We start from the raw sequence: 14335 nt of genomic DNA, 5'->3' as shown, positions 1-14335 counted from the left end.
ATAAGGAAACTATCTGTAGAACTAGCTATTACCTAATTACATACCGTATTTAATCAGCGGGTAGTTCAAGAGATAACTTCTCAAGATTTACGATTGCTCATTTTACATCTTTATAATTAGTCATTAGCGGAAAATCTGCATAGCCATAAACACGTCACTATACCCCAGTAACCTTTGGAATTCAAAAATACAGTTATTTAGTAGTTGCTATACAAACAAAGAGATTAGTTCCACGGACATGGTAGTGACGTTATCAAAAACAAACGTTGACTCAAATCAAACAAAAACAATATTGTAGTACATTTTTGAGTTTTGAATTGATAAGGTTTTGAATAAAATAATGTACCGTATCCATTAAAATTCTCATTGCATTTAAGACCTACTTAGGAACTTAGTGTTATGTGTAAAAATCGCGATAGTAAGAAAGTAGAAACTTAATGCGAGAGTAAAAACTTGAATAAAATAAAAATCGTAATAGTTCAGTTGCAAAAACAGATTTTTTTAAATGGTCTACCAATTTTACGTGGGATATAAATGAAAAGCTTAAGTTATAAGGCTCCTTCTAAGCTCAGCTTATTTGTCATTTCATTAATTAACTTTCAAACAAAAGTCAACTAAATTCCTGATTGTGACGCATAAAATAAATAAATGAAACAAGAACTAAGTGTAATAAAAATCTTTATCAAATTTGATAAAACGTATACCTATATATAACATACTGGAGTTGAATTTAAGATAAAGCAGTTCTCGAGTAAAATTCCAAAACATAAACAAACAGTCGCACTCTCCATTAAGCATAACAACTTTACTCATCACACAACTTCATCACCGGCCTATTATCTAAAACAAATAACCATAAAACAATTTCAACAAAACTGTCGCATAATGAACTAACCCAACCATTAATTATATAACAAAGCGTTTATTCACCAAAATACATTCATAATTCTACTGAATGGCACAAAAGGGGCTATATATTGTAACGATACCTCGAATTTCCGACGTGAGATCAAAGTACTAACAAATTAGGTTGGGGATACATTGGTGCGTTGCGTCGTCGTGGCGTGGACGTTGCGGACCGCATTTCTCTTCTGTGACTGTCCGACAATTTAGAAAAGTTGCATCTAGAATATAATTTATTATTCAGTGTATTTCCAAAATAATGTACAGACCTTATATATAACACATATTATATTAGCTACATGGCCCTCGTGCGTCGTATGTTACGCAGGCATGAGCGACGTCATAATACTCCGCTGCGTCGACGCTACCCAGTGTTGTAGCTTCGCCCTTACAATGCGTTGATACGTTGCGACGACGCAACGCACGTATGTAGTCTCAACCTATATCAACAACGACATTATACTAGCTACATAGAAGCAATAAGCTATAAATTTATCTTCCAGGACCTTTGTTTTATTCACATAGGTAACACTAGGAGCGCCCTGGGGATCCGTTCGATATTAACAGGCCGACGGCATAATGTTCTAATTAGGGTTGTGTAGGGGTTGAAAATACAAGTTTTTTACGAGTTCCGATACTCCCTTTGGGGTGTAAAACCGCGGATTTTGAACGAATGATCGGGGTGAAAGTAGTTTTATGCGCTTTTTTAGGGTTTTATTTTATATGACGACTGTTCGGCCCAAGGGTTAAGTAGCAATATACATTCATATACATCAGCTTACCCCATGGGAAAAAGTTGTGTTCTTACGTAGTAGCATATTCTGTGCTTGTTTTTTGTAAGCAAGAACTTAGTACATACCCTGGAACCATAGAATAAGGTAATTAACGAAGCGAAGAATAAAATACTGACATTTGTCGACACCGTAAACTGCTGGTCTCTAATGTGTCAGACTTCTGAAAAGCTGTAGATCAATTATTGAAAGGTGTTACACACTTATGCCATATTTGAGTTATGTATTTCTAAGACATTTTCGACAAATTACAATCGTATTGATATATTGCTCTCTTGTACCGTTGTCAAAATGTCGAAAATTCAATTTTACATCCTCGTGCCTACCCGTGGGGAAAGACAAAAGAAAAATATTTGTATTACATTATACTCTCTCGATTTTCCTATATTGATTTTCTAACGTTTATTGAAAGCGTTTTGTATACTTTTACGAGTATAAGAAACAACCTCGGATTTTTTTTTATATTTAGCTTAGTTCCGTAACCCACTGCTGAGCAAAAGCCTCTCCTTTGGATTACCAGTAGCCGGTCGGTTGTGGCTTTGCAGATTTACACAAATTAATGTATTGTGCATTTCCGTACATTGTATACTCACATACCTTATGGCTTTGTTATATGACACATGCTCTTATCAGTTTGCATATTCTGGAAAGATATCTATTAAGATTTATGAAGAAAGGAGAATGGGCAAAATAGTATGGAGCCTGGGCGATCCGCGGCCAAACTTGATTTTTTGTTTTTTAATGTAGTTTAGTCCTATAATTACCGTGTAGAAGTTTTATTGCCGCGACGCACTTATATGACGAACAAAATACATTTTTGTTTTTGAGCACTTTTAATAGTATAAAAACATATTTTTGGCTTATATTCGGAGATTAAATAAAAAGTACTATTCATATTATTGCATACAAATGTAGACATTATTAATATTCGATCAATCATAACATGTAAATATATAAATATCGTAACAAGTAAACATCTTGCTCTTCTATAATATATTCACTGAGACGACTTATCTGTCTTGAATGCTCAGCTTAAAAACGAGGCGTTTATAGCCAGTTGCGCTCACTGGTCGGTAAACGATCTGTTGGTTAAGCAACCGTTGGCGCGGTCATTCTATAGATGGGTGACCGCATTGTGGTATTTGAACTGAGCTTCTCCGTGCTTCCGAGGGCACGTAAAAAGTCGGTCCCGGTTGTTGTCAACTAAGATAACATTCGGGCGGCTTAAACAACTTTGAAAGTAGGTGAACCATATGATAGATAGATACGAGTTACGATTATAGTTCATTTTGATGGCATTGCAATCGTTATAAGAAGATGTAACGTTATTACACAACATTAAATGCATTACAGACACGAAATAATTGTATTTGTTCTATGAAATTCCATTATATTTACATGTCAATATATTGTTTCCTGAAAGGATTGCAGCGAAACGTTCTTAGTAAAAGTTGTTCCTAGTTATCATTACTTTAATTTGACACTACTTTCATTAATGGCCGCCGACCGCTCAGGAGTGCCCATTCTCCTTTGATTTAATAAAATGCAGTACCTATAAAGGTTTTTTTTAGAGGCGTTTATCAGAAACCATTTCGAACAGAAATAAACACATTCAACTTACCTTGTTTAACCGACCAAACAAAGGACAATATTACATAACATCTACAAGAAAATAAGGCTTCAAGAAAATAATTCCTCATTCTTATCGTGAAATAAAACGTCTAGCAAATTAGCTAAGAGAATAATTCTGTGGAACGTCTTGTGGGATGGCTGTCTGTTTTGTGCTATTATGTGGAGATAAGGCTGCGTGAGGCAGGGCTTGTTGGCTGGCCTTTCTTGCCGCTTCTGCCAAGCGATCCGATGACTTGGCTAGGGAATTTGAAGGAGAAATATTTGTTGAGTATCAGGCTTGAAAGTTAATGATGGAAAATATTATGCTTAAATATTTATTTTTGTCATATTTTGTGTTGGAAAACGCGTTGAATATTTTTTGGTGTGATAAAATTAATTAAAAGATAAACAATATATTGAAATAATGTTATAGGCTGTAAACGGGTGGTTTAGATAAGTGATTATTTAAATTCTACACTTAAGTCAAGGATATAATTATGCTTTTCCCCTATTACATGGGACAAATATTGTTGATAGCAAAATGTGACTGTAAGTACATCATACACCTCTACCACACCTTAAAATCTCCCAAACCAATATCACAACAAAAGCAAAATACGGAAAAATTAAATAATTCACATTCCATCATTTAGTCAGTACTACATAAGTGTTACATGGTCATTCCGTCAAGAGTAGTACATGAGATGTCAACTTCAAGAACTTACTTCTTTATACAAACTACACATTAATCAAGCAGAACTGACCCGTCGTGTTCGTTGAAATACTCCATTGTAACCGAAATTATACATTTCGCGAAGAAAAATTCATAAAGTATTCCAATAAGTATCCAAATCCTATTTATTAAATAAACTATTTCTTAAAATATTTGTCTGATACTATTTAGATATTCGAAATAACTATGAAACTTACTAAACAATATCTTCCATTTTATGCAAATATATCTTTCCGTGATTGACGTACTGAGAATTTTATACACTTATGTTTAACACCGTTAATTTAAACCGAGGACGGTTGCAAATAATGATAAGAGTCATCGAACTGTGTGAAAGATATTAGCACTTATCAATACATGGTATAAAATAAATTCATGCCATTTTTTTCTGTTCGCACGAAACTCAAAATATACCAAACGAATTTCCATGCAGATTTAAAAAATAGATACTGTTAGGTAAGGTTTACTCGGTGTAACCGGGACACTAGTTAATTAAAATAAAAGATTATGAACCAAGAAACAGAAACTATCTCTCCAAATATTATTTAACTATACAACAGATTACAAACAAGCAAAACAAAAGCAATCCTTTATTCGTTGGCATCCACAAACAATTTAATCACAACTAAATTGGTAGACAGACGGACAATAAATCCATTTTTCTCTAAACAAAAGAGATAGACAATTCTTTCAGTGCATGTGCAGTCTGTTTCATTCTTGACAAATTGGCACTTGTTCGGACCATGCGCTTGTCCAATGACGATTGTTTTTGTTTGTGTTTTTCGTATATTTTGAATTTGTACGTGTAGGCTGTTGAATGCTTAAATTAATTGACAGATAAGGACGTTTAGCACGATATTTGTTCGCATTTCTTGTCAACTTGATAAGGCTTATAGTTATGTTGGTTTAAATTGTGGTGTTCGATTTAAGAATTTATTTTTACAAGACAAACTTAAATAGTATTGTTGAGATTACGAATTAATTATACTATAATTTGTAAAGTATTTTTTCACCTATGTGCTAAAAAATACTAAAACTTACTTAAAATGAAGTAAGTCATGTATTAATAAAAGGAAGTTTTATCAAAAGGCATAAAATCACCTCTTTTTATTTAACAAACAGAAGCGACGATTGAAAATAAACTTTGATCGTAGTTCAACGTGGTACGGAACACTAATTGCGTGAGTTTGAACGTACTTGACCCACTTATTTAATTTTATTGAAAGCTGTGAATTGATTTTTTAAACACTTTAACTATTAAGGGTAAAGTTTAGAATACAGTGAAACTATAATAATATAGATACAGACATGAATATATTAAAGACATAGTGTCAAAATAAATCTTTAAAAAGAACTAAAAACTCTTTAAAAAGTAAATATATTTCATCAGGTAAAAAATATTGGTTACTAGCTGACCCGCGCAACTTCGCTTGCGTCACATAAGAGAGAATGGGTCAAAATTTTCCCCGTTTTTGTAACATTTTTCACGGGTACTCTGCTACTATTGGTAGTAGCGTGATGATATATAGCCTATAACCTTCCTCGATAAATGGACTATCTAACACTGAAAGAATTTTTCAAATCGGACCCGTAGTTCCTGAGATTAGCGCGTTCAAACAAACAAACAAACAAACTCTTCAGCTTTATAAAATTAGTATAGATAATAGTCCAAGGCCAAAAACTATACGTGTAAAAAAACATAAAGTTAATTTAGTATTTTTAAAAATGCTTTTATAATACTGTTGCGATGTTGAAAATCTGCTATCTGTAAACACATTATTACTTAGTAAAAGTAAATCTTTGTGGAACTTTCATCGCGTCGTCCGTGTGATGGGCTATGGGGTGTGATATGAAAATGAACTTATCGATTTCAAGTGTTAGTATTCTATGTAGTTCTGGGGTCAGTTTTGTGTGAACGTATCACATAAAGTAAATACTTTGAAAATACGTGGTCCTTAATATTTAATATCAGTTTAGCCAAGCTCTTCAAGCTATGTTAGAGTCGGCTACGTTGTCCTTAATATGAGTTTTTATTGGTCTTTTAAGAAACTGACAACCTTATTTTTTAATGATTAGATACATTTTGTCCATAACTGGCTCTTTGCCTGGTGTAATAAGACAGAGATTTTAAATTAAGCAAAGAAATTATATGTGAGCAGAGTAGAATTATATGCTCTTTCGACATTAACAGTACCTATAACAGTGGAAAATCGATTGTAAATTATATCAATCGTCAGTTAGATAGAAAATAAAAAAAGAACCAACACTAAGATATGATTAAGCTATCCAAAGAATCTAAAACTCATGCAAACAAAACAAAACCTTAGTACTTCATAATAACAACAATAGTCGAAGTAACAACAGTCACAACAGGGGGCCTACGTTCAGCCAAAACGAATATTTAAGCAAACTAAAATCTGCATTCACCCGCGACATTTATTCAGTAGTTAAATAAATAAAATACATTGTTTAAGTGTCGGATGCCTCGTGTTCGGAGGAAAACCTTGTTGTTCAGTCTTGACGGCTCCCGGCGCGATACCAACATGGCGGCCACCAGCCATCTTGACGACGATGACGTCACACCACGTTCCGTTTTTCAAAAGATAACGGCTTGTAGAATTTGTTTTGTTTGTTTTCGTCTGTCTGTTGTATTCATAATTTGTTTAAAGTAATATCTCGTTAAATGCGATTAAAGTATTTTTTCTTGACATTTCGATCAGGCTACATTTGAAGCAGATTTCTTTCAGACGGCCGACCCGTTTTTCCTCTATGTCTTCTGTGGAATCCCCTATCAAATCTGTTTTTCACTATTTCATAGGAAACCAAAGTGTTAAGATTTGGTCTAATTGTTAAGTTCAAAAGTCCATAGAATAAAAATTATATTATCTACACCTTTATTTTTGCAAGACGGCTAGTGACTGTGTTGTTCAAGATTCCAGTCGTATCTTGCTAAATTCTCGGTCTGTTGTCCGTCGTTTGCGCATCGCCTTATCATATTTAGAACCAAACATCAAGGTAATTATGTCTGGCTTATAATGACACGTTATCACTCAGACAATGACGTTATTATACTTGAAAATAAATAAATTATGACGCAAATTGTATTTACTTCATGAATCATGATCAAAAATACTGACAGTTATGTTTTAAAATACATATTTGCTAAGATTTTTTTCTTGAATAGTTTTTGTATAATACTGATTTTTGTCTAGACGTGTTTCCTTCCAAAAGCTGCCTTCGATGAATTCGTTCGATTTTTCGAAATTTGGTTACATTAAATAATACATTACAGGTGTTTGAATCATTCCATTATTTGTTGTACAGGATCTTCTTTTGGAGACAGCATAAGAGAGCAAATTTAAAAAATATTTATACTAGCACATAACCGTTTCAGGTTTGCGATCTTGTAAAAAATAATATGTAATTTAATTTAGCAATTCCAGCGTTATGGAATATTTTTTTCGAACTTCGTCCAGCTGTTTTGTCATATAGATGGATGAAAACACATTTTCACATATAAATAAACTATCTGTAGAACTAGCTATTACTTAATTACATACCGTATTTAATTAGCGGGTAGTTCAAGAGATAACTTCTCAAGATTTACGACTGCTCAATTCACATCTTTATAATATTAGTCTTTAGCGGAAAATCTGCATAGCCATAAACACGTCATCATACTCCAGTAACCTTTGGAATTCAAAAATACAGTTACTTAGTAGTTGGTATACAAACAAAGAGATTAGTTCCACGGACATGGTAGTGACTTTATCAAAAACAAACGTTGACTCAAATCAAACAAAAATAGTGTAGTACATTTTTGAGTTTAGTTTTACTTGTGTATTGATAAAGTTTAGAATACAATAAGGCAGCAAATAAGGTAAGGTGACGTTTAAAATTCTCATCGCGTTGAAGACCCTTTTAGCAATTCAGTATTATGTGTACAAAATGCAAAATATTGATTTTTTTTTTATCTATATCTATAAAATTATTTAAATAATTCGAAATATTTGAAATACTTACCTGCAAATCAGCACTGTTTTATTGATAAGGAAGTTAGAAGAAGGCTATAAATGGATAGATTAAGTTTTAAGGCTCTCTCTAACCTCGGCTTTTCTCCCAATTCATAATTTACTTTCAAACAAAAGTCATCTAAATTCCTGGTTGTGACGCATAAAATAAATAAACGAAACAAGAACTAAGTGTAATAAAAATCTTTATCAAATTTGATAAAACGTATACCTATATATAGCATACTGGAGTTGAATTTAAGATAAAGCAGTTCTCGAGTAAAATTCCAAAACATAAACAAACAGTCGCACTCTCCATTAAGCATAACAACTTTACTCATCACACAACTTCATCACCGGCCTATTATCTAAAACAAATAACCATAAAACAATTCAACAAAACTGTCGCATAATGAACTAACCCAACCATTAATTATATAACAAAGCGTTTATTCACCAAAATACATTCATAATTCTACTGAATGGCACAAAAGGGGCTATATATTGTAACGATACCTCGAATTTCCGACGTGAGATCAAAGTACTAACAAATTAGGCTGGGGATACATTGGTGCGTTGCGTTGCGTCACCGCTGCGTACAGGTGGCGGACCGCACTCTTCTTCTATGACTGCTATTTTTTGCCATCACCACAACGGCTTAGTGCTGTTATAGTTCGTTAATTTAGAGAAGAGCATGTACAGTGCATCTAGATTATAATTTATTATATTGTGTACTTCCAAAATAACGTATCTGTATCAAGCATGCCCATGTTTGATACAGGTACGTTGTTATGTATATGACAGTTGCATCGCCCTCGTGCGTCGTATGTTACGCAGGCATGAGCGATGCCACAACTCCGCTGCGTCGACGCAACCCAGTGTTGTACCTTCGCCCTTACAATGCGTTCATACGTTGCGACGACGCAACGCACGTATGTAGTCTCAACCTATATCAACAACGACATTATACTAGCTACATAGAAGCAATAAGCTATAAATTTATCTTCCAGGACCTTTGTTTTATTCACATAGGTAACACTAGAAGCGCCCTGGGGATCCGTTCGATATTAACAGGCCGATGGCATAATGTTCTAATTAGGGTTGTGTAGGGGTTGAAAATACAAGTTTTTTACGAGTTCCGATACTCCCTTTGGGGTGTAAAACCGCGGATTTTGAACGAATGATCGGGGTGAAAGTAGTTTTATGCGCTTTTTTAGGGTTTTATTTTATATGACGACTGTTCGGCCCAAGGGTTAAGTAGCAATATACATTCATATATCAGCTTACCCCATGGGAAAAAAATGTGTTATTATATAGTAACATATTATTCTGTGCTTGTTTTTTGTTAGCAAGAACTTAGTATATACCAAGGAACTATAGAATAAGGTCATTAACAGAGCGAAAAAGAAAATACCACAATCGTATACACCGAAGACGGCTGGTCTCTAATGTGTTAAACTTCTGAAAAGCTGTAGATCAATTATTGATAGGTGTGTCACCTATGCCATATTTGAGATATGTATTTCTAAGACATTTTCGTCAAATTACAACCATATTGATATATTGCTCTCTTGTACCGTTGTCAAAATGTCGAAAATTCAATTTTACATCCTCGTGCCTACCCGTGGGGAAAGACAAAAGAAAAATATTTGTATTACATTATACTCTCTCGATTTTCCTATATTGATTTTCCAACGTTTATAGAAAGCATTTTATGTACTTTTACGAGTATACGAGATACCTCGGATTTTCTTATTTTTAGCCTGGTTCTATGTCTTACTGGTAAGCTTACCTTAGTAGCTGGTCGTTCTTGCTTTGCAGATTTACACAGATCAATGTTATATGCACTTCCATAAATTATATTTTCACAAACATTATGTGAAACAAGGCTATTTTAAATTTGCATATTCTGGAAAGTCATTTAGATTTATCAAGAAATAGGATTTAACAAGATGCAGTACCTATAAAAGTTATTTTTAGAGGCGTTTATCAGAAACCATTTCGAACAGAAATAACCACAATCAACTTACCTTGTTTAACCGACCAAACAAAGGACAATATTACATAACATCTACAAGAAAATAAGGCTTCAAGAAAATAATTCCTCATTCTTATCGTGAAATAAAACGTCTAGCAAATTAGCTAAGAGAATAATTCTGTGGAACGTCTTGTGGGATGGCTGTCTGTTTTGTGCTATTATGTGGAGATAAGGCTGCGTGAGGCAGGGCCTGTTGGCTGGCCTTTCTTGCCGCTACTGCCAAGCGATCCGATGACTTGGCTAGGGAATTTGAAGGAGAAATATTTGTTGAGTAAGGCTTTAAAGTTGATGATAGAAAATTTTCTGTTTAAATATTTATTTGTCATATTTTGTTTTGAAAAAATACGCGTTGAGTCTTTTTTTGTGTGATTGAATTAAAAGATATAAAATATATTAAAATAAAAAAAAAATGTGGTGGTTACATGTTTAATTTAGATAACTGATTACTTAAATTCTACGCGTAAATCAAGTATATATGCTCAACCCCTATAAAATGGGACCAATATTGTTGGTAGCAAAATTTGACTGTACATTATACACCTCTACCACATCTTAAAATCTCCCAAACCAATATCACAACAAAAGCAAAATACCGAAAAATTAATATAATTGACATTCCATCATTTAGTTAGTACTACATAAGTGTTTCATGGTCATTCTGTCAAGAGTACGACATTAGATGTCAACTTCAAGAACTTACTTCTTTGTACAAACTACACATTAATCAAGCAGAAATGACCCGTCGTGCTTGTTGAAATACTCCATTGTAACCGAAATTTTACATTTCTGATGAAAAATTTATAAAGTATCCCAAATAGTATTCGAATCCTATTTATTAACTAACTAATTCTTAAAATATTTGTCTGATACTATTTAGATAGTTGAAATAACTATGAAACTTACTAAACAATGTCTTCCATTTTATCCACATATACGCGTATAGGTATTATCAGTGATTAACGGACTGAGAATTTTGTAAACTTATGTTTAACACCGTTAATTTGAACCGACGACACACATACTATGAAATAAGATTTTCTCGCCATGTCTATCGTCTGTCTATTCCACAGAAACTCAAAATCTACCTAACGTATGATTCATCATATACAATTAATCTCGAGGAAAATTTGCTGTATAAATTGTTAAGGTTTACTTGGTGTAACGGGGGCACTAGTTAAATATAATAAAAAATAAAAGCTTATGAACCAAGAAACAGACAAACTATTTCTCCAAATGTTATTTAACTCTTCAACAGATTACAAGCAAGCAAAACAAAAACAATCCTTTATTCGTTGGCATCCACAAACAATTTAATCACAAGTAAATTGGTAGACAGACGGACAATAAATCCATTTTTCTCTAAACAAAGGAGATAGACAATTCTTTCAGTGCATGTGCAGTCTGTTTCATTCTTGACAAATAGGCACTTGTTCGGACCATGCGCTTGTCCAATGACGATTGTTTTTGTTTGTGTTTTTCGTATATTTTGAATTTGTACGTGTGGGCTGCTTAAATTAATTGAAAAATGAGGACTTTTGAGACGCTTTTAGTCCGCATTTTTTGACAATTTAATTAGGCTTATATATTTTTTTTTAATTGTGGTGTTCGATTTAAGAATGGATTTCCACTTGTGATCTATTTTTGAAGATAAACTTAAGTAGTATTGTTTTAAATTGTTGTTACATGTACTTTGCCCTGTAATTTCTTTTTCATCTATGAGCTAAAAAATAATAAAAAAGTACTTAAAATGAAGTAAATCATCAATTAATAAAAAGAAGCATACTACTACTATAAAAGGCATAAAATCACCTCTTTTTATTTAACAAACAGAAGCGACGATTGAAAATAAACTTTGATCGTAGTTCAACGTGGTACGGAACACTAATTGCGTGAGTTTGAACGTACTTGACCCACTTATTTAATTTTATTGAAAGCTGTGAATTGATTTTTTAAACACTAACTATTAAGGGTAAAGTATTGAATACAGTGAAACTATATAGATGCAAACACGAATATATTAAAGACACATTGACAAAATCAATCTTAAGAATGAACTAGCTTCTGTCCGTGACTTCGTCCGTGTAAATATGTTTTACTAGGAAAAAGTATTCTTTGTAATAGTCCAAGGCATAAACTGTCTGTGTACAAAATTTCATCAAAATACGTTCAACAGTTTTTGAGTAAACAAGCAACAAACATACATATTCACCAATGTATTCATAATATTAATGAGAAGTAAAAATCTGTTATGGAAAACACTTTAAAAGGCAGGCAATTAAGCCCATTTGTCATTAACATCTTTATCATATAAAAATAAACTGGCTTATTTTAACTGACCTTAGAACATTTTATACGCCAGTCATTTCAACTTCATCTTTTGATTTCTGAAACTAATAAATCATATCACTATCTGTTACAAAAACCTTCTATCTTCAACGTAAGTAAGTAACTAATGATCTCTGGTTGTACTTGACGTGTCGGAGTCGACACAAGAAACGTTGTGGAGAGGCGCGCTGTGCGTGACCGACGACTTCGTAGACGCGAATGCATGGAGAGAAATGGAGATAATTTTAATCTGTGTTTTTATGGGAAACGTCTTACGTATATTTCTTAGAATTTTAAAGTTTAAAATCATAGTTAAATTATTTCAAATATTAATATTAATGTAAGACATGGTTACACTTATTTACGGGTCAGTGCGAGTTCGGTAGATACTTAATATTATGTTGTACATTTATGATTGTATAATAACGACTGAACAGGTTCGATTTAAAGACACTTAAACAGTATAATTTATTGGCACAAAATTATTTCATAATCAACAAAAAAAAATCTCGCTCAAAAGTCAAAAGATCATTCTAATCCGCGACAACTTAATACTATTTATTATTCTCTATTAATTTTAACAAGCGTGGATAATAACAATTTAACCTTTTAAAACCTATACTTGTCCCGGAACTCCTCGCAACAGTTAACTAGACCGTAGTTTCGCAAGTTTTAAAGTCAAAGATCGTAAAGTCAATACATTTTGAAGCCCAATCTCCAAACTTTGTGCATTTTATTAAAGTCTTTCTACAATAGCAACTTGATATCTATATAAAGTAAATAAATCATCGAAATGCACGAGTATATATAGAATAAGTAACTACACCAAATCTGATAATTCTTAATCTTATGTCTTTAACAGTCAAGACTGGTTTTGTATGGTATTAATGGGATCCACGTTCCCACGAAAATAAGGATCATGCGATCCAAGTTCCCATGAAAATGGGATCAATTAGATAAAATTTTTTTTCGTCGGCCGTCCACTAGTATTACATACATTTACTTGAGAATTCTCAAGCGTATCGACACACATAGTTGTGACGTCAGAGCATTATTTAGCCCGATGTTTATCTGACGTCGATACAGGCTGAAGAGTTCGGCTTTATAGCTCGCGTTAATAGAGGTTGACGGCCCTGATATGTAAGGGGCGATACAGGCTGGGGTTTTAGAGGCCGAATTTTATATAACTTAGACGATTTTTTTGATGTTTTTGATTGATTTTCTAAACATCACATACTATGGGTTACAATGAAATATAAATGAAAGATAAGGACGGATAATCACAAGAAATTAAAAACCGTATTGAAAATTAATGTACATCAAGGTAAAATTAACAAAAGTATAAAAAAAAATACAAAAATGTTTTCAAGCGTAAAGTTTTTTTTATTTTTGGGATAGTTGTCATCGTTGTTGTTATCAAAATTTCCATCATTTCATCAAATTCATTGTTTATTATTATAGTACGTAAATAATGAAAAAATGTCACAGGAAATTGTGAAGAATACCAGCTTAAAAAATCTCTCAATTTTACCATGAGTACTTTTAATAAGATCTTTGCCTTGCAAGTCTGAACAAGTCTTTATGTTTAACAGATCGATCTGTATCGTAACGCGATTGTTTTGACGTTCAACACTGAGTTTACTTGAACTCTGTTTGTTTGAAGCACCTACTTCAATAGATTGAACAGCGTCAATGTAAATAATACATGTTTATATTTTGAAAAACTTTAACTCTTACTTTTATGCAAGTTTATTTTAGTACACAGTTTGAGTACATCATAAATGTAGTACATGCATGTAGGTATATAACATATTCTCAGTTGTTTATGCCCATAACACAATATGTTTTTTTATTTTATTTATTTGAAGAAGATCTCATTATAAATGGAATTATAGCACAAGAATAAGCATACAAAATCAAGTAC

Source organism: Anticarsia gemmatalis, chromosome 13, assembly GCF_050436995.1.
Source record: "Anticarsia gemmatalis isolate Benzon Research Colony breed Stoneville strain chromosome 13, ilAntGemm2 primary, whole genome shotgun sequence".
Lineage (NCBI taxonomy): Eukaryota > Metazoa > Arthropoda > Insecta > Lepidoptera > Erebidae > Anticarsia > Anticarsia gemmatalis.
This window is presented reverse-complemented; position numbering follows the sequence as displayed.